General features: G+C 49.5%; 1 protein-coding gene across 1 annotated transcript in view; it reads right to left on the reverse strand.

Annotated features, from left to right (window-relative positions):
• Positions 1 to 20,766, reverse strand: part of Hpcal1 (hippocalcin like 1) — a 106,412-nt gene extending 85,646 nt beyond the window's left edge. The window contains exon 1 of the mRNA XM_038319050.2: positions 20,536 to 20,766. The gene's annotated coding sequence lies outside the window, so the exon portion shown is untranslated. The remainder of the gene's footprint in view (positions 1 to 20,535) is intronic.
• Positions 20,767 to 21,122: the final 356 nt, after the last annotated feature.

The following is a 21,122-nucleotide window of genomic DNA, read 5'->3' on the forward strand; positions in this document are numbered from 1 at the left end:
TTGCAGGAGTCAGTTCTCTCCCTTCGCCATGTGGGTCCTGGGGTTTGAACTCAGGTCATCAGGCTTAGCGGCAGGCATCTTTCCCCAGAGAGCCATCTCGCTAGCCCCTGAAGTCCATCCTTTAGACCATGTTCTTGGAGCCTACTTAAATGAAAGAAAGATAAAAAGACAGAAGCCAACACCCAGGGTGTCTCTGAAGGAGCCACAGTGGCGTTCAGAGAGGAGAAGGATGCTTTTCCACTGGTGTGAGCCAAAGGCCTGGAAGGAGCCCAGGCATGCAGTAGGCACTCCTATTTGTGTGATGAACAGGTACCACTGCCCAGGCCAGCACACAAGAAGCTCAGGCAGTGGACTCTGTCACTGCTGCTGTAGTTCATGGCTGCTAAAGCAGGGCGCTTTGGAGTACGGGCACATGATAGCAGGTGTGTGTGTGTGTGTGTGTACCTAACACATCAGCGTCTGCGACAGTCTCAGCCTCCCTCTGCCTCAGCTCCTTCCATCCCATGCTGAATGAAGGCCGGAGCAAGAATAGGTGCAGAGAGTAGAAGAGGGCCTGCTTGGGCCCTGCTCTCTGAGGACTTCTGGGGACTCCATCAACTGGGAAGAAAGACATCTTTAGAAGATGCCATTCCACCATTTTGATTAAAAGCTACATAGGGCACTCCAGGAAGAAGAAGGTGACATGGCCTATGGCATTGGCTCTTCTTAAATTTGTATCTGTGTGCACGAGTGTCTGCCTGTGTGGTGTGTTAGAATGTGTGCGTTCGGATCCACACACCCGTCCATGCAGAGAGGCCAGAGAGGTCTAGCATCCCGCTCCATTACACGCAGCCTTATTCTCTCCATTCAGGGTCTCTCACTGAACCTAGCAGCCAGCTAACTCCTGAGACACCCCTGTTACTGCCTAGCCTCCAGCACTGGGGTTACAAACCATGTCTAGATTTGCTGGGGATTCAAATTCAGGTTCCTGAGCAAGTGATCATGCCCACTGAGCCATTCCTCGGCACAGCACTAGAAGGATGCATAGCTAACTGCCAGGTACAGATAGGTAGAGGGGGAATGGTGTTCCCAGCAGAAGGAACACTATGTACGAAAGCACAGAGCAGCAAAATGGTAATTATCAAAGTCCTTTATGTCCGTCTGGGGGAACCCCTCATCCTGGTGACCAACAGACAGTCTAGCCTGCTAAGGGGAGGGAAATAACAGAGAAGGACCAGAAAGTCTCCCAAGCCGGCCACGATACGTGCCTAGCAGTAGTGATCTATCTGGGGACCTAGAAATGAAACACTCTGCACTGGGCATGTAATCCATGAAGAACACATTTGGTTACAAACAGTGGCATAGACAGAAAAAGGGTTTTCTCTACATTACACTACAGTGCTCAGAGTAGAAGAGGCCATCAAAGACCTAGTTCATTTATCTGTTTTGCTGGCCTTGATCCAGGATCTTCAGTCATAAGTCACAAAAAGGCCACCCTACTTCCAGAAATTATATCAGCTTTCCAGGCAGGATAAGAGAGATGCTCTGAAAGCCCTTGGGATTTGGGGGCTTTCTTTGGAACCAGGAGCCCTTTCCACTGACCCTGAATGTCTCCTGGCTAAACTGTCTAGGCTTCCCTGGCTGGGGGTGGCTAAGGTCAGGCTTTGTTTCCCAGTATTGTGCAGAAGGGCTTTCTGCACTTGTAACCCCACAAACTGAGGCTTGCAGGCAGCCAATAGCCTCAAAGATCACCATCCGTCCGCCTCCCTGGGTCATACTCTATTTCACTACATGCTTAGGAGAAACAAAACCTATGTCCACATGGAGACTTGTAAGCAAATGTCCCCAGCAATAGTATTCATTGTGTCCCAAAGTGAAAACAGCCCAAATGTTTATCAACAGATAAACAACCCAAAGGAAAGAAAGGAAGGAGTGTGTGTGTGTGTGTGTGTGTGTGTACATATATATCCTCCCACAGGTCAGCAGGGAGCCAGGAGCCTATCATCTTCATAGAGCCTGTGACCATGATGATCAGGACTAAATATTCCCAAAGGCCCATACACTAGTCTTAGGTTTCTATTGCCGTGGTTAAATAACTGGATCAAAGCAATTTGGGGAAGAAAGAGTTTATTTTACTTTATAGGTCAAAGTCATCATCCAGGGATACACATACACACACACACCTGCTGTGGACTATTACAGTGCCATGTAAAGCCACAGAGCACCTCTGCATGTGGTACTACATGCGCACAAGAAGCACCAAAGCATATTCAATAAAAGTAGCTGGACACTAAAGGCTACACGTTTGATGGTTCTATTTACTTGCAATGTCCAAAGCTGGCAAATCCATGCAAACAGAACATATGTGATGGGTTTGCAGGCCTAGGGCAAGAGAGACTAGGCTGCTAATGCCTACGAGATGTCTTTCTTGGAGTGATGGACATACGGTGAAATCAGACAGTATCAATTTGTATCATATACTTTGTGTGTACACTAAAAATGACAGAATTGTACATTTTAAAAATTATGATTTATTTTATGTGTTTGAATATGTACCACTTGAGTGCCTGGAAGTTACAGGTGGGTGTGAGACACCATGTAGATGCCGGGATCAAACTCAGGCCCTCTATAAGAGCAACAAGTGCTCTTAACTGCTGGGCCTTTCTCTAGTACCACAGAACTTTTTAAACAATGACTTTTGTGGTATATGAATTACACTTTAATTCATTCTTTTCCTTCCAAAGTCTTGTCCCTAATTTACTTTCTATCATAACTTGCCTTCTGTATCAGGTAAACAAGGAAAACTATAACTACCACTATTTAGTATTCAACTCCCTCAGAGACCCAAGAAGGACATAATATTAACTGAGTAAGCAGGAAGTGCAAGTAAGCAACTTCCAAAAAATGTGAGTAATGACAGAAATGGCTGGCTGCCTGGACAGTCACCCAATGTCCCTCTGCAATGTTGGGGCATCTATCTTCGGTCTACAGGCCTAGCATATCCAACAGACGTTTCTGTGAAGCAGGATATTCTGAAGGGCTGTCCCTCCTTGTCTTGACAATGTTTGACAGTCACTTTCATTTGTGTCCTGATTGATCAGTGAGGACAGCACACTGTCAGCAGTCGGGGCATTTTCTTGCCCAGTGGCTTACTTTTGCCACAAAGAAAATAAACTCCATGTATAGTTTCTTCGATACCCATTATCTTCTCTGAAGTAGATTAGTGCTACAATGAGCAGACATGTCTCATTGTCATAAAAAAGAGCCTATGTTATTAAAACATCTTAAATGCCATATTCTGTAGATCTCTGAAGTATTTGAAGATGATCTGTCTATCTAAAATATATCTTTGTTTGATCTTGAAGAACATACCTAATAAGATAGGTTATATATGGAATATTTTCTCTGAATTTGTCAAATGCAAATGGACTAGACATTGTTGATGTTTATTGCCTGTATACATTATATATAGTCATTGTACTTATTGTATATAGTTTTTCTTATATTAGTTATGGCTTTCTTTTTTATCTTTAGACAAAAGAGGAAATGTAGTAATATTTCATTTGTATTTTAATAAATAATGCTTGCCTGAAGTTCAGAAAAGCAAAACAGCCAGCCACTGGCTCTTACCTCTAACTCAGTCTGAAATGGCGGTCCTGCCTCCAGGAACCTCAGAATGAGACTGTGTCAGAGACCTGTCTCCTCCTGTTTTATATTCCTCTCTAGAGCTGGGATTAAAGGCGTGCACTAATGCTGTCTGGTTTCTATGGTAAACTAGGGTGGTTACTAGGATTAAAGGTATGTGTCACCAATGCCTGGTCTGAAAGGCTGATCAGTGTGGCTGTTTTACTCTCTGAACTTCAGGCAAGGTTTATTTATTAAAATATAAATGAAAAATCACTACTTTAGATTCCTGGAGGCAGAATCACCATTTCAGACTGAGGTAGAGGTAAGAGCCAGTGGCTCACTGTTTTGCTCTGACCTTCAGGTTGATCCCCAATTTCTGTCTCTGGGTTTTTACTAGTTGTGCTACAGAAGTGTAGCAGCATCCTGTGGGCATGATGTGGGCTTTCTCTCTATGGTCTGTGAATATGCTTTATTGCCATTGGTTAATAAAGAAGTTGCTTTTGGCCAGTGACTTAACAGAGTAAAGCCAGGAGGAAAATCCAAACAGAGATACATCTCTGAGAGTAAAATCCAAACAGAGGGGATACATCTCTGAGAGAGAGTAGGCAGAGTCGAGGAGACGTAGCTGCCAACAGAAACAGATGCCTGGGACCTTACCAATAAGCCATGAGCCTCATGGTAAAACACAAAATAATAGGAATGGGTTAATTTAAGAAGTACAAAAAGCCTGAGCTAATAGACAAGCAGTATTTTAATTAATATAGTTTCTGTGTGATTATTTCAAGTCTGGGCAGCTGGGAACAAACAAGCAGCCTCTGCTTACATGGGCAGAGGGAGGTACCCACCTCAGATTCTACCACAGAAGCTAAGGATGTTGATCCCATGGACTGGAAGATGCTAAACCCCAGCTAGGATGAAAGAAGCAAGGGAAATGCCAGTATTGGAAGAGACCTGAGCATTGCTAGAGCTGTCAGTCTACAGCCGATCATTCATGTTTGCCTTTAGAAATCCAGGTTGGGGGAGGGGGTTGCAGCGAGATGATCCCATGCATAAAACCTGAGTTCAACCCCAAGAGCCCATACTGTGGAAGGAGGGAACCCTCTGCAGGTCCTTTGACCTTTATACATGCACTCATACACATGCACAGATGCACAGAAAATAAAACTATAATGTTGGGGACTGTGGACTCCCAGACCCTGAGTTTCCTGTGACCCCCTTGCCTGCCAGAGTAAACAACTTGTTTTCCTGTGCTTGCAGCTGCTCTGAGCATGAGACTCTCAGGAGTTTCTGATGGTAAGGGAGCGGTTTCTGGTAGGTTTGGCTAGGGCGTGGCTATCAGTTAAGGATCCATATATAATCTCCCCTGGAACACAATGAAGGGGGCATTCTTGGGGAATTCAAGGATGACCCATATCCCCTTGTCTCTGTCTCTGTGTGTGTATGTGTTTAAATCGCCAGCCCCTTTCTCGGCTACAGGCGTAGTAAACGTAGTTCAGGCACTAAAGGCGTAGTAAACGTAGTTCAGGCACTAAGGACCGCAGTACACCTAGTAGCACAGACGCTACATTATAATAAAAAAAAAAAAAGATATGGAGAAATTGTGAAGGGGGCTCCCCAGGGTAGGCATGAACTGCCGAGTATGTAAAATAACCATAAGCAAGCAGACATAGTACACAGGAGATGCCTAGGAATCATAACAGACCCCACCACACAGATGCTGGATCATCCTGGCAAGGCATGTGCTCCCTCTCCACCCACAGGTCAGCAGGGAGCCAAGAGCCTACCATCTTCATAAAGGCCCCTGTCTATGATGGCTCAGACTAAGTACTCCCAAAGGCCCATATACTTAGTTAATTTTTCTATTGCTGTGGTTAAACCCCCAGATCAAAGCAATCTGGGGAGGAAAGGGTTTATTTTAGCTGACAGGTCACAGCCCAGCATCAATGGAAGCCAAGGCAGGAACTGAAACAGCAGCTTGCTCTATCTGCTTTATGGCATAATCTAGGGGAGGCTTCACCCACAGTAACCATTAATCAAGAAAATGGCCCCATCCACAGACTTGCTTATAGGCCACTTTAAACAACAACAACAACAAAAAGCATCTCATTGTGTAGCTCTGTCTACCCTAGGACTTATTTGGAAATCAGGCTGGCCTCCAACCACATAGATCTTCCTTTCTCTGCCTCCCAAGTGCTGGGATCAAAACCATGCGCTACCATGCCTGGCCTACAGGCCACTGTTATAGAGGCATTTTCTCAATTAAGATTCTCTCAGCTATGTCCAGGTTTGTAACAAGCTGACAAAAGCAACACGTACAACCCACCCCATGTCAGCTTGACACACAGACCCATCACTGTAACTACAACTTTTCCTTCCTCGCTTGTCCCGTCCCCAAGCCCGTCTATTGACATAGCAATAAAAAAAACAGCTTAACTTTAAAAGCCCCGCAGTCTTTAGATTGTCCAATACTTCAAAAGCTCAGTCTCCTCAAAACACCCTATTTTGTTCCTGTAAAATAAAAAGTTCAATAATTTCTTACTCCAAGAGGAGTAATTGAAATCAAAGCAAAATCAAAGTCCAAAAATGTTCACTGTCAGACATCTGGGACTCCCTCGTGATCTTCCAAGCCTGTGCAGTTCCACCTCTTCAGCTCTGCCCACCACAGAACACAGTTCTCATCACAGGCTCAGGCTGGCTGCACTCGACACCTGCGGCTGCCCTTTGGCGGCCATCCCACGGTACAAGCATCTTCAAAATGCTGGGGTCTCCAGTGCAACCGGGCTGCAGCTTCACCAACAGACTCTCTTCAGGGACTCTGACCCTGCCACATGGTGCCAAGCATAACTTCTCTCTCCACGATCTTCTCAATCCTGGGGTTTCTATTGCAACTGAGGCTGCACCTGCACCAATGGCCTCCCCTGGCCTCTCACAGGGCCAAGCCTCAGCTACTCTCCACGACCCCTTCATGCCTTCAAAACCTGTACCACATGGAAGACTCCTAAACATGACGAAGTTCCTCGACAAGCATGAGGTACGGCCTTGACCCATCTGTACCACAGCTTCTGTGTGCTGACTCTGAGGAAACACTTCCCAGAAGACTTCTCAATGACGCTGGTCTCTTCTTAATCACGGCTGACTCTTCAGCCCCAGATAACCAGTATGGATTGTCTCAGCTGCACAAAGGTTTCACTTGAGTGGTCCTGGTCTCGTTGATCACAGTCAATCCTTCAGCCCCAGCTGGCCAGAACCACAGGCTCTAACTCAAAACATGACTGATACATGTTTCAGTCATGATAGTCTTCCCTCTGAAACTACACAAGCTCCCAGAAAACAGCCCGTTAAAATTTGCGCACTCAGTGGCCTTTCCAACCCAAATCCTCCCCCAAAACACATGATCAGGTTGGTCACAGAAATACCCCCACCAGCCTGGTACCCATGTCCGTCTTAATTAAGGTTTCTATTGCTGTGATGGAGGAAAGGGTTTACTTCATCTTGGAATGCTAAGATCACACTCCATCACTGAGGGAAGTCAGGGTTGGAACCTGGAGGCAGGAACTGAAGCAGAAGACATGGAGGAGCGCTGCTCACTGACAGTTTGCTCTGTTTGCCTCCTTATAGAGCCCAGGACCGCCTGCACAGAGGCGGCACTGCCCACTGTGGGACGTGCCCTCCCGTACCAATCATTAATTGAGAAAAGGCGCCCACAGAAATGCACACAGGCTAATCCAATGGAGACATTTTCTCAGTTAAGATGCCCTCTTTCCAGCCTTGTCTAGGTTTGGGGTCATGTTGATAAAACCCAATCACGGCAACACTGCAGGCTTTGGTGAAACCGTCAAGAGGTGGAGCCTAGTGGAAGGAAGTCAGGTAGGTCATCAAGGGCATGTCCCCAAAGGGAACAATGGGACCCTGGCATCTTCCTCTCCCTTTGTTTCCCCCCCCCCAACCACAACACTTCCTGTGTCACACCACGGGGCTAAGTGACTAGTCATACAAACCTCTGAAATAGTGAACCTGAATAAACCTCTCCACCTCTATTTTTTCAATTTTACATTTATTTATTTATTTATTGCCTGTAAAAGTCATATCTACCTGTAGAGTGAATTCTCTCCTTCCACCATGCAAGCCCAGGGACGGAACACAGGTTGTTAGGGTTGGTAGCAATTGTCCTTACGAACTAAGCCATCTGCTGGCCCCTCTCTGTTTTCCGAGACTTTTTGTTTGTTTGGAGACAGGCTGTCACCACATAGTCCTGGCTGTCCTAAAACTCACTAGACATAACTAGAGGGACCTTGAACTCACCACAGAGCCACCATTTCTGCCTCCCAGGTACTGGGTCTAAAGGTGTGTGTGTGCCACCATGCCTGGCCTTTTAAGGCTATTCTCTCAGGTACTGAATGGAAGAACACTGGAAAAGTAGGGACGATGGCCATAACAGACTCAGCAGCCCAGCTCATATAGTGTACTGGGCCCTGGCTCAAGGCTGGGCTCACAGCCCATAACGGTTGAACTCATTTGCTGAGATCTACAGGGAACTCATCCTTCTCGCTAAACAAGCTTCCTAGCTCTAGCAAAAGGTTCCAAAGGTGTGTTGTATTGGATAGATGGTCTCAATACATTTAAGTGTTTCTGGCAGAGAAGGGGGGTGGCTATATCAATAATTAAGCAGAGGAGAGCTGAAAGCAAAATGACGTCAGAACCCACAATGCGAGTAAAATAAACAGATCACCTCTGCCGAGAGAGGTCATTCACGCACACGCCTAAGGTGGGCCTTCTTCCATTTCTGGGATGATTGGGGTACCCAGGAAACCCCAGTCACTACCTGGTCGCCATGGAAACATACCTGTCTTCAGTGATGGGCAAGAAGACTTCCTGCCTTGGTGCTGGAATTGCCAGAGGACCCAGCATGAGGAAGAGCAATTTCTGAACACCAGAGTCCTGTTCTTTTTTTCGGTTTCTTTCTTTTCTTAAAATTGGTTTCCTTACAGCGATGGTCTTGAAGTTCCACACCAGGCACAGTGGAATATTGCTGACAAGTGCAGTTCTCTTTCTCCATATCATAAATACAGAGACTGAGCCTCCAAACTGTGCTTTGAAACACATCTAATCCAAGAGACAATAAGCAGCCACTGATGGGTCGCACAGGCAACCCGGGGTTTCCCACACGCCACAGCAATGCTACTCGCCTGGAGGCAGCCCAGCTCCCAACACCTGTCTCCCTCATTCACCCTAGAGTTAATTTTTATATTAGCCCATTTCTCTTATGGCGGCCTCATCTCCTTCACTTTCCACTGCTGATTCAATAGCCTGACCCTGGCAGGCTGAACTACTGAAAAACGTCAGGGAATAACAGCCTTTGGAGGGATGCCACCAAAAGTCTGGCCTGACCCAAACTAAGGTTGAGATGGCTCCGCACCAGTCAACAGAAGCCTGCACCATCTCAGTCAAAGGAGAAAATGAAGAATTCTCACAGGGAGCCCTCTGGTTCCCAAGGCAGGATGCCAGCAGGTCCCACCTCCAGGTCATAAGGAAATGGCTGGACAGGGACCCAAAAGGTTACTCTGGAAAGGGAAACTGGGCACATCAGCCAGTCTGATGAGCAGATGGACAGGAGACGGTATCTGAAGAAGAAGGATAACGAAAAGTGAACTGGGACCCCTGGCACCAGGGCTTTAAAATACCCCAAGTGAGGGCAGTCAAGATGGCTCAGCAGATAAAGGTGCCTGCTGCCAAGTCCAGCGGCCTGAGTTTGATGCCTTGGACCCACATGGTGGAAGGAAAGAACTGGCCCTGGCAGGTTGTCCTCTAACCTCTAAAACTGCACACACACACACACACACACACACACACACACACACACACACACTGCACACACAGAGATGCACATACAAAATAAGTAAGTTTTTTTTTTTTAAACTAATGCTCCATATAAAAGCATGAGGAGCTGGAAGCCTTCTTCAGATTAAGAGACAAGCGAAGGCCCAAATCCAAACAAACAAGGCAGGAGTGCAGGAGTGTGGGTCAGGAACAGACTGCACTTGGCTGCAGGGACAAGGCTGATTTCTTGGAGGACTCTGGATGGTGCCCCTTAAATCCAGCTAATGCATTTTACTCTGTATTGAGTTTAGATTGAGTTAGCATATTCTAATGGAGTGTTTATGATACATTTCCATTAATTCACACAGTCACAAGTATAGACGTTGCGGGTTCCAGACAGTCTGGGGATAAGGAGGAAGTTGGGTAAACAAATTAAAGAGAGTATGCCACGGAAGAGATGAGCAAGGACAACTTGCGGCAAGGCTCCTTTAAAAGCCAACCAAGCTTCCTTCCTTCCTTCGTTCCTTCCTTCGTTCCTTCCTTCGTTCCTTCCTTCCTTCCTTCCTTCCTCCTTCTTTCTTCCCTTTTCTTTCTCTTTCTTTTTTAGATTTATTTATTTTATGTGAATGAGTGTTTACCTGCATGTATGTCTCTGCCCGTGGAGGACAAAAGAGGGCATCGGACCTCCTGGAACTGAAGTTACAGATGGTTGGGAGCCACCATGTGGGTGCTGGGAACAGAACGCAAGTCAGTGCTCTTCACTGCTGAGCCATCTCTCCAGCCTGCTTTTCTTTCTAATTACAAAAGTCACAGACTTTCGGAAAACTCAGACTATGCATAAACACAGAAGAGCAGGAAAGACACATCCACTCAGCTCCCAGCCATAATGCCTGTTCTTCTCAGTTTAGCCACCTCCTTCCCATGGGCCTCCTCTGACTTCCCTCTCAAACGTAAGTAAAATGAAGCTGTCTGTATAATTGCATATTTTGGTTCCCAACCCCATACTTAGGAAATGTTTAAACTCCCGGTGTTCAACTCCAGGAACTAACTCCTACATTCCGACTGTGCGCTAATATTAAAGGAATTCTTAGGAGTTCTCTCACAAGATCAATTTGGAGCAAAATCTGGTCAGAGTTTTACATCACTAAATATACTTTGGTCTGAATAGTATGATTACTTGTCCTATGCAATACTTCATGGAGCTGCCATCTCCCTAATTAACAATTAATCACAATAAGAAGCACCGCCTCCCAGTCTCTTAGATCATCAGCATAGACTCTCCCAAGTATGAAAACCTGTCATTAGAATGAGGAGGACCGCATCCTCGCCGGTGGCTTTCCTTGCTAAAGCCTCCAGTGGGAACAGTACACAGCTTCTAAATAAGGCACTGAGTCCAGAGCCCAAGGGTTGAGCTTACATGCAAACCTCCGGTGGCCTCCCACTGTGGGCAAGGCTGCCGTCCACCTCCTTCCCAGGAGCCCTGCCTTGTTGTCCCACCTGCCAGGGAGCTAAGGGCAAAGGCTGGATGGTGGCACCAGCAGAGAAAAGCCTCAGAGCTCAGCTCCCCGGCTTCCACCCCCCACTCCTGCTTCTGTCTTGCCTGTGCCCCACTCGTGGGTCCCCTCCCAGGGTCACTTTCTGCTGTGCCGCCGCTCAACACTGCGGGTGCCAAGGTGTCTGCATTTTCTACAAGGTTCTTCATTAATATTTCTTTCTTTCTTTCTTTCTACAGTCAGTCTAGCTACATAAATTTCTCAGTATGCTCTTCGCTGGATATGTCTTACCATACATGCTTACATTTTTTTTTAAACCATTTTTTTTTTCCTGAACTGTGGAGCTGACGGGGTATTTGGAACTTATCCAGCCATAAGCCCTCATTTGACAAATGAGGGGACTGAAATCTAGAGAGTAAAGCTTCCTATGCCAAGTCAAAGCCAGACATTAGCCGGACAGGGGTCATCTCAGCAACCCGTAAGTCTCGATGGCTCCCAGACCACTATGTCAGTTTTAACAAATGCCCAGAACAAACACACACCCATCAGTGACACACATAGGACATGCCACTAGTGCACTGGCCTGGCTACGCAAGCCTGCAGAGCAAGCCCCTCAGGCAAGCTGTGGAGATTTTAAATAATTCAATGCAATCACCATCCTATAGTTGAGAAAGTGGGGGTTGCTCCAGCACACATCTGGGCATCCATCGTGCTCCTGGATCTATGCCAGTAAGGGAATGCCAACCAGGAGGAATCTACAGGGTTCCAGCTTCAGAGGCCCACTGCCTCGGGACAGGTAGGCAGACAGTGCCTAAGCAGTACAGCTAGGCTCTCTAGAGGGGCATAGAGAACACACAAGCCAGACAACGCTAGCCTGAAAAAACTGGATGGATTTTTTTTTCCAGAAGCTTCCTGATCAATAATTCTGGAGCCAGTCTCAGAATAATATTCCACCACACATCCATTCGAAATATCTATACCTATAGTCATCCTATGCAAGGTCCCTCATAACTACTACCCATAACCACAAGGCATGAACATGGCCCAAAGGCTGAATCAATGCCGAGACTAGGTGATGATTATGACAATGGTGATGGTGGTGGTGGTGATGGTGGTGGTGGTGATGGTGGTGGTGGTGGTGGTGGTGGTGGTGGTGGTGGTGATGGTGGTTGATGATGGTGGTGATGGTGGTGATGATGGTGGTGATGGTGATGATGGTGGTGATGGTGGTGATGATGGTGGTGATGATGATGATGGTAGTGATGGTGGTGGTGATGGTGGTGGTGGTGGTGGTGGTGATGGTGGTGGTGGTGGTGATGGTGGTGATGTGTGGTGGTGGTTGATGGTGGTGATGGTGGTGGTGGTGGTGGTGTGTGCTGATGGTGGTGGTGGTGGTGGTGGTGGTTGGTGATGTGTTGGTGATGGTGGTGGTGGTGGTGGAGGTGGTGGTGGTGGTAGTGATGGTGGTGATGGTGCTGCTGGTGGTGGTGGTGCTGGTGGTGGTGGTGGTGCTGGTGGTGCTGGTGGTGGTGGTGATGGTGGTGGTGGTGATGGTGGTGGTGACCACACTGGTGGTGGTGCTGGTGGTGGTGGTGCTGGTGGTGGTGGTGGTGGTGGTGGTGGTGGTGATGGTGGTGGTGGTGGTGGTGATGGTGGTGGTGGTGGTGGTGGCGGTGACTACAACAATGATGGTGGTGGTGGTGGTGGTGGTGATGGTGGTGATGGTGGTGATGGTGGTGGTGGTGATGGTGGTGGTGACCACAATGGTGGTGGTGATGGTGGTGGTGGTGATGGTGGTGGTGGTGATGGTGGTGGTGGTGGCGGTGACTACAACAATGATGGTGGTGGTGGTGACTACAACAATGATGGTGGTGGTGGTGGTGGTAGTGGTGATGGTGGTGGTGGTGGTGGTGACTACAACAATGATGGTGGTGGTGATGACAGTGGGGATAATAACGCTGATGACTGTTGTGGTGGTAGTAATGATAACGGTGGGTCTGATGGTGGCCATAGGTGGTGGTAACAACTCTGAGCAGTGATAGTAATGTCTGGTGGGGATGACAGTGATGAAAGTGGCAACAGTGACCCTGGTGACATGGTTTTCCTAGAGAGCCAGTAACTTCCCCAAGACAAGCTATGGCTACAAGGAACCCCTGTATTGTGGGGTCCCCTGACTGAGAGGCCCTGAACCCCTTGCCTGTGCTTTTATTTCATCTGCCCCATTCTCACTAATATCCCCAAACTACAGGATCTCACCTGACAGTGGGGTCAGGGGACCATCAGGACACACTATGTCAGATTCAGCAAGAGAAGCAATCCTTTGTCTAGACTCCAGGATGAAGGCAGGCCAGGGTTCTGACATGGCTGTCTCCCAGACGGGCTAGCTTCTAACTTCACTAACTGAAAATGCCAAGGCAGCAGCTACAGGTCACATATTGCACCTGGAAGCCATGGCTGTGCCCTATCCAGGCTGTGCCATTGAGCACAGGACCCACGCAGACACTGTGGAAGGGTTTTTAACAAATGATACCTCTACCCAGCTACACTTGGGCAAGGGTGTGTGGGAAAACCCTGCTTGGACCCCAGGCTGGACAGCATCTATTTTTTAAAATTTATTTATAGTTATGTGCATTGTATTTTTGGCTGCATGTATGTGTTGAGGGTGTCAAATCTTAGAGTTACAGGCAGTTGTGAGATGCCATGTGGGTGGTGGACATTGAACCAGGTCCTCTGGATGAGCAGTCAGTACTCCCAACTGCTGAGCCATCTCTCCAGCCCCAAGGACAGCGTCTATTAACAATAGTAATAGTAAACAGGAAAACAAACAAACAAAAGACAACCCTGATTTTTAAGAGGTTCTCAGTTCCCTCCAAAAATTGTTTACAGGGAAGCAAATGGGAAGGGTGGGAGTGACAGGGAGGGGTGAGGGTGGGAGGGGCACGGAGGGATGAGGACTGCCATTGGTTCTGCTTCCAGGCAGCACCACCCTTTGCAGACAGAAAGCAGAGGGCAGAGCATTCCCTCACTGAGAAGGAGCATGGTATGATTCGTGAGCACACTGCTCTGGGTCTGACAGTGAACACTCCAGGCAAACCTCCTTGGCCTGAAAACACATCAGCACAGGCTTTCCAAGACTCCCGGGCAAGGGGCAGGAAGCCCAGCCTCGTTGAGCATGAGAAGCAACTTGCAGAGTCATCTGGAATATTGGAAGGTCCCAATATTAGCAACCCTGTAGATGCAAGAGGAAACCCAAGAAGGGGATTTCAGAAGCTACGAGATCAAGAAGACCCAAAATGGTAGTCTTCCAAACTCCAAACCCAGACATTCCCAGCTCCCTTCCAGTAGCCTTTATGCACATGTCAGTCTCTTCAACATGAATTTGGAAGAAAAATATTTAATGGCACAGAGTTGCTGCCATCCAAAGAGGCTTAGCCAGCGACAGTGGCCACAGACTTGCCACCTTTCTTCTGAAAGTCCAGGTGGGCCCAGAACCCTCCCAGACAATACACCAGAGAGCACACACTGTGGCTGGGCCAGAGGTTCCTGTCTTCTCCCAAGCTGTTTTACAAATGGAAGGAAACAAGACATCTTCATTGTCTACCATGAGAGTTGCCTGTATCAATGGGAAAGAAGCAGCCTGGGACCTGACAGTGTGTCTGGAGGTCTCAGGTCTGAGCACTGCTCACATGGGTGCTTGTGCCAATTCATGCCTCTGCTGATGCACCCGGTCAAACAGGGTACCTACCTCCGCTGGCTTCCTTAGTACCCACAACTGCAAGGAGAACATTCCTTCTGAAATGTGGAAAGCATTGGAGCACACCTTGATCCTCAAGCACTCCCCCGCCCAAGGATGCCCACCCTCGCCACTTACATCCCAAGAGAACTTTCTACATGGCCACAATCCAGCTACTGCTGCCAGCTGGACCAAACATGAAGGTAAACGAAGACACATTGTGTACCACTCGTGCCCCGGAAGGTGCTACCCTAGCTTAGGAAACGATGACGAGTCCGTACAAGAAGATGGCCCAGGCCAGGTCGCACCAAAGAAGGGCACAAGCCCTGGCTTAGCTCCGGGTCTTCACCTTTCGGGACACAGACAGTCTTAGGCTCTTTATTTTGCTCTGGGACTCCTCAGCTTTTATCTCTAAAAGACAAGTTTGATGCCACTTGCTTCCCAGGTTCTTCATAAAGGAGACGGTAATTGCAGCAAGGCCCCCACAGCATCTCAAGCACATATACCCCGTACCCCAAATTCCAACACTCCGCCGTGCACTCGGTCTACTAGATAGTAGATGAAAGAACCAGGACGGAAGCAACCCTAGTCAGCCCCGGCGCGTGTCCTCGGAATCTATGCCAGGTACAGGCCAGGGAAGCCAATAAGAGAGCTCGCCATGTAGAAATGAGATGGACAAGCACCCGGCTCTAGTCACTTCTACCTGGAAGACTTCAAAACGACCCCGAGGAAGAGCTCCCTTGAGTCAAACCTAGGAAGAGGAAGGAGGGAGAAAAGGTAAAGCAAGGGAATCTGGTGACAAGAGGCTGTGTGGATAGAGCTTGGGCCGGGGAGTCACTGCCCATGAGCATGAAGTCTCACTCGGAAAAGATTCAGGAGCCTTCGCCAGACGACGGTGGTGGTTATGTAACTGCAGACTGAGAGAAATATCATTGCACCATACACTTAAAAGGGCCATAACTTTATCTGAGTTATAGTACAGCATTGCAGAGGTAGGAATCTCGTAGTTACAGAATTCTGGAGGAGAGAGAGAGGTTAGCAACCACCAGGCTCCTCTACCCCTCCTCTCCCACTTAGAAGGCATCCCCCCACCCCGAAGCTCCCTTGCTCCTATCCTGGGCAGGGGCTCCCCTACATGGGTCCCTTGACCTCCAAAGGCTTTTTGATGACTTGCCCACCCCATTCTCAGGTTAAGACCCTAATTTTGCACCAGTAGTATATAGAAGCCCAGGTCCAGCCTTCCCAGACCCTGACTGGAAAAGGCTCACAGGAGGCATGGGAAATAGCACTTACTCTGTAAGCGAACAAACCTGATTGGGGGAGCGAGATGCCCGAATATGCAACCCCTACATAGAGCTGGTCGTGGCAATGCCATAGCGAGAGCACCAGAAGGCACGGTACATGGGAGGAGGTGGCTCTGGCTGAGGGGAAGAGGCAGGCATTGCCGATTCACTTTGAAGATTCACCAGGAGCAATGAGGGACAGAAAAGAGCCCTCGTCCCTACCTGCAACACAGAGCTTCCACAGCTGAGGAGAGAAGATTGTCTATCATGATAGGTAGAAGATGTGGGCTCAACACAGTTTTGGACCAGCTGGGATGGGTATCATGAACCCTATATCCTATCTTGGAACCAGGGCTGCAGCCAAGGGATTGACATAGGTGTGTATCACCTACCAGTTTAGGGGATTCGGCAGGTGCACTGCCTATGCTACTCCTACTGAGGGACTCATCCTCAGCTGAGGCAGACTAAGAGCAAGGAAGGGTTTCAACAGAGATACTGAAGCAATACTGAAGCAAAATCCATGAAGGCTGTGCAAGTTGAGTTCCCCTACCCCCAACCCAGGCCTGCTCCATTTTAAATTTAATTGACAATCCTGGGGGTGGAGCCTAGAGCCTCAGGCACAGCAGGCAAGAGCTTTACCACAGAGCTATAGCCCCACTCCCTTTCTTCCTTTTCTTTAGGATCATAGGAATCTTCAGCAAGTTGTGGTTACCAGTCTTGCGTTTTCCTAGTCAGAGGCCCCTTGCTGGCTCCTGGAGAAGACTGCGGAATGGAAAGAGGTAGAGCTGAACCGGCACCTCCACCTCCAGGCTCCTGGCTGCTTGCCAACTTAGGCTGCACCCAAAACACCACAAAGAAACAAATACGGTACCAGGAAAGCAGAACCAGTAGGTTGGCAAGTGTTGCGCCAGGGTCATTAAGGTAAAGGAAAAGGGCTCCCAGCAGCGCCGCCTCCTACCCTCAGGCTGGTGGGAGAGGGTGAGCCAGGAAAGCCTGGGAGAAGAGAAGGTTCAGTTAGTCATGGTTCATAAATGCTGAGGTCTAAAGCTTTGCCTTGGAAATTCATTTTTACTTGAACCAACATAATCAAGGTAGGGCTCTCTAACGTGTGTGTGTGTGTGTGTGTGTTTGTGTGTGTGTGTGTGTGTGTGTGTGAATTTCTTTAAGCTCACGCCTTGCTCATCAGCACTGAAGAAACGTCCTACCTGTCAAACCATATTGATTACCTGCAGTTATATATTACAACCTGCCCCACTAGTAGGTGGTTTTGAAATGAATGTTGTTCTCCTCTTACGTAGAACAAGGGGCACTAAGGGATTAGCCCCTCGGCCCATCCTGATACCTCCATATGTAATTACATCCTCCACAGATTAAGAACCCAACCTAAAAGGACCTCACTACAAGAACTATGTGAGAATTAAAGACACACAGACACCCCAAAGTAGCCCCAAATGACCCAAGGTTTGAGTGGGAAGGGGGCAAAGCAAAGCACAATTAAAAGCTCCAAGTGTCGGCTAATCCTAACTCCAAATGGGCCCTCCCTTCCCCAGCACGATTACATCAGATCCTGACAAACTCCAAAAACATACATAATCCCCATCAAGCCTGGGCCAGCAACTCATAAACTGAAAGCATCCCTCACACCAAACAGGCGTGACTTGGGACCCAATACAAACCAGATCCTAACCTAGGTAAAGAACCAAGTTGCCAAATAGCTTAACCTTCAATCCCAAGTAAACACTGGGGCTCCCTGGGAGGGCCTAGGATTATCATTGGATTACAGGTACACCCAGAGTTCCACCATTTCTAAGGGGCAATACAGAGTCTGAGAGGAAGTTTGAGAGGAAGCCACAGAAAGCATCCTGCTGCCTCGCCAGTGTGGAACTGGATGTGGAAGGCAACCTTGGGATCCTGAGTGCTGAGTTCAAAAAGCCTAAGAGAACAAGGTCTACCACCTAGCAAAAGAAGACAGCCTCTCTGGGTAAGGATGGAGCTAGCCTAGCAAGAGGCCCTGGACCCATTCCTTCTTCCTCCATGGGAATTTCTAATTCTGCACAGCCTTGTGGTCAGAGAGAGAGACTGGGTCTACATCTAAAACAATTCCTTCAAGTTCTCTCATTCTGTCTCTGTTCCCCCCTCCCTCCCTCCACACTGTTGATCATAAGGAAGCATATAGCCAGAGTTTGGGCAAGCCCCTGTTCATCTGGGTTGTCCACCTGCTCTGATCTCTCACAAGCCAACAGCCTCCCAGATATCCATTCTCAAAGTCATGGCTTCTGACCTGTTAAGACACATTGACAGCTATGTTTCACCTAGGAAACACTGTAAAAGTAGGGCTCAAAGGAATCCACGTTAGGCAGTGGCACTACATCCTGAGAGACAGGGAGAGGCACAGCCCCTGGGCCTTCCCATTGGCACATTATCCAATAAAACCTCAAGAGCTCCATAATTACAGGCGCTTTCAAAAGTGAAACAGAAATAGATCGAAGGCCAAAATACTGGTTTGCTTGAGACAAAGGGCTGGCTTTAACCAGGAAAGCAAAACAAAACAAGACAGCTTTTGGGTCTGTCTTTTGAGCTGAGAAAGTCAGACTGATTTTTAAAAATGATTATTAAATCTGATTTGGGGGAGATAAGATTCCAGTCAAAAGCCATTTTCTCTTAAGGATATAAAATCATTTGATAAGGCTCAAAACAGGTGGCTTTCTAAAGTAAGCCCCCGACATCAAATCAGGATGATAAATCAGCTTTACATCCCTGGATGGCCATCATTACAAAAACCTCAGGGCTCTGGAGACAAACCAAAGGACCCAAACCAGAGGTTTCTATTACCGTGTCTCTGTGCCTGCTAGGTCTTCCAGCTTCTGCGAGAGCACCTAGGAGCATCCCCTACAAAGGCAGGTGGCAGGCATCACCAGCCCAGCCCAGTCCCCACCAGAGCTCCATTTTGAGAGTCCCTGACACCAAAAGGTTCTGTTCCTCCCTTGCTAAAAGGCTGTTTTTAAGCTGGGAAGGGTCCTAAGAAGAAGAAGGCAGCGAAGGGAAGCCATCGAGGGACTTGGCAGGGCGCAGCAGCAGCCCCACACTGCCACTCTCCACTCGCCACTCGGGCTGGCGCAGAGCAAATGTTGAAGTGCAGTGAGCTGAGCAAACCGTCGAGAACAGCATGCATATTCAGGGCAGTGCGGGTTTTTACCAGGTCTTAATACTATTAAATATATCTTTTTATTTTCTTTTTTAATCAAGGGGTGGAACTGGAAGGAGGGGCGCCACGCAGATCTCGGCCTCCTGCATCGGGATGACTGCATAGGAGCAGAGGCAGGTGGGACTTGGGGGTGGGGGGGGGGCCTTTCCTAACAGGGTTTGAATACCCTCCTCTGGGGGGGACTCGGTAGTGGCTCGGAGAACAGAGGGTGGCCTCCCCAATGACTAGGCGGGGAGGAAGGCTCCAGGAGCCATAGACTGCGTGTCTACGGAGAAAGCCACTTTCACACGGCGGCGACTCAAATTCCAAGAGCGACATCCCCCCCCCCCCCCAGGCACTTGTTGAACAAAAGGGCTCCCGAGTCTGTAGTCGCAGGCTTTTGGAACCCTTCGCAGACGCAGGAGCTTTGCTGGGTGGTGCCTTGCACGGCGGGCTTCCATACCCGCGAAGGCCGTGCCACGCAGCCCGCGGTGAGGAGAGGAGGCAGCGCACCCAGCCGCCTAAACTTTCTCGAATCTCCCAAGCTTTCGCTGTCAAGTTAGAGCCAGGAAGGAGGCACAAACCACAGCAGAGGAGGAAATGAGAGCGTCATCCACAATATAGACAAAACAAATTTCTCTTTAAAGAAATGAGAATCCAGTGAAGAGCACCTACTGTGTGCAAGACTCTGTGTCAAGAACTGCACATAGTGCGTTCTCAGCTCCATAAATACAGCTCCAGAGGGACCGTGCCCATAAGATAGAGACGCCAACTGCGACCCAAGAAGGTGGCGTGTCTGGCTCAGGTCTCAGGGCTGGTAACGGCAAGGCCAGGGCTGGGTTGATCTTTCCCACTGTCCCAGAGCTGATCACTACCGCGTGGGTCCCCATCCCTTTTAGAAGCCCACAAGCGTCCCACGTGGACCCTGTGGGCCTCCCCCCCCCGTGGGGGAGGATTAATGCCCGCTACCCATGAGGCAGGCACTGTGCCCGTTGGGTCCTAACCGTACCATCATGTTCCTGAGCTACGCACTGCACCGAGCGACACCAACCCGGGGCTCAGCTTGCTGGGGGCCTGACCGCCCACGCCCACCCCTCCACCCCCACGCTGCGCACAGCGGCTTCCTCTCCATACTTGCCCTGCACTAGTCCCCACTGGCAACTGCACCCTGACACACAATTCCACAAACGCAGTCTGAAAAGTGTACATCCCACCGAGCACACCGATCCCCACGAGGACACGCCATTCCAGAGCCACGCCACGGTCCGCGGTCTGCTGCAAGTCCACCACGCAAAGAAACAGGCACCATCAGCACCGGTGCGCACACACCCGCGCACTCACACAGCCGGGTCGCAACGAGCGGTTGCACACACGCTCCCTCCACGCAGCCCCGCGGCCCCGCAGTCGCCCCTTTCCTACCGGCTCCGGCACTGGACGCGGTCCGCCGGCTTCTCGAGACCAAGTTCAGCAGCGGCTGAAACCAGGGAAGTGACTGGGAGCTTGGGCGTCCGTGCGCCCGCAGCCGCCGCGTCGGCCCTGCGACCTTCGCCGCTCAGAGAGACAAAAGGATCCGCCGGCTCAGGAGGGAGCGAGGTGTGGGCTACCGCCGCCGATCCGCAGGTCCAACACCCGCTGCAGCCGCCAGCCCGGGAAGGAAGGGACGAGAAGGCGGGACCCGGAGGCGGAGGCCGGGGCGGGGCGCACGGCGGGGGCGGACATTCAAGTTTCCTAAGGGCCCGCCCCCGCCGCAACCACGCCCCCAGACTTAGCCCCTCCCCTGCCTCAGTCCGACCACGCCCCTGTCCCGTGACACACCCACTGATGGACCCTCGGTGCGCGACCCCTGGTTCTCATCACTCTGACCGCTCGCAGATTCCCGACTGGGTGTCAGTCCCAAGGGACTCTGGTGCAGGGGAGGGGCCGAGCGCTAGTCCCACCTCCCTCACCCTTGGCCTCTGGCCTGCGGGTGTGGGAGAGGCCGAGAGGCGGCGCCCGGAGGGGCCGGC

Source organism: Arvicola amphibius, chromosome 2 (genome assembly GCF_903992535.2).
Source record: "Arvicola amphibius chromosome 2, mArvAmp1.2, whole genome shotgun sequence".
NCBI classification, from domain to species: Eukaryota; Metazoa; Chordata; class Mammalia; order Rodentia; family Cricetidae; genus Arvicola; species Arvicola amphibius.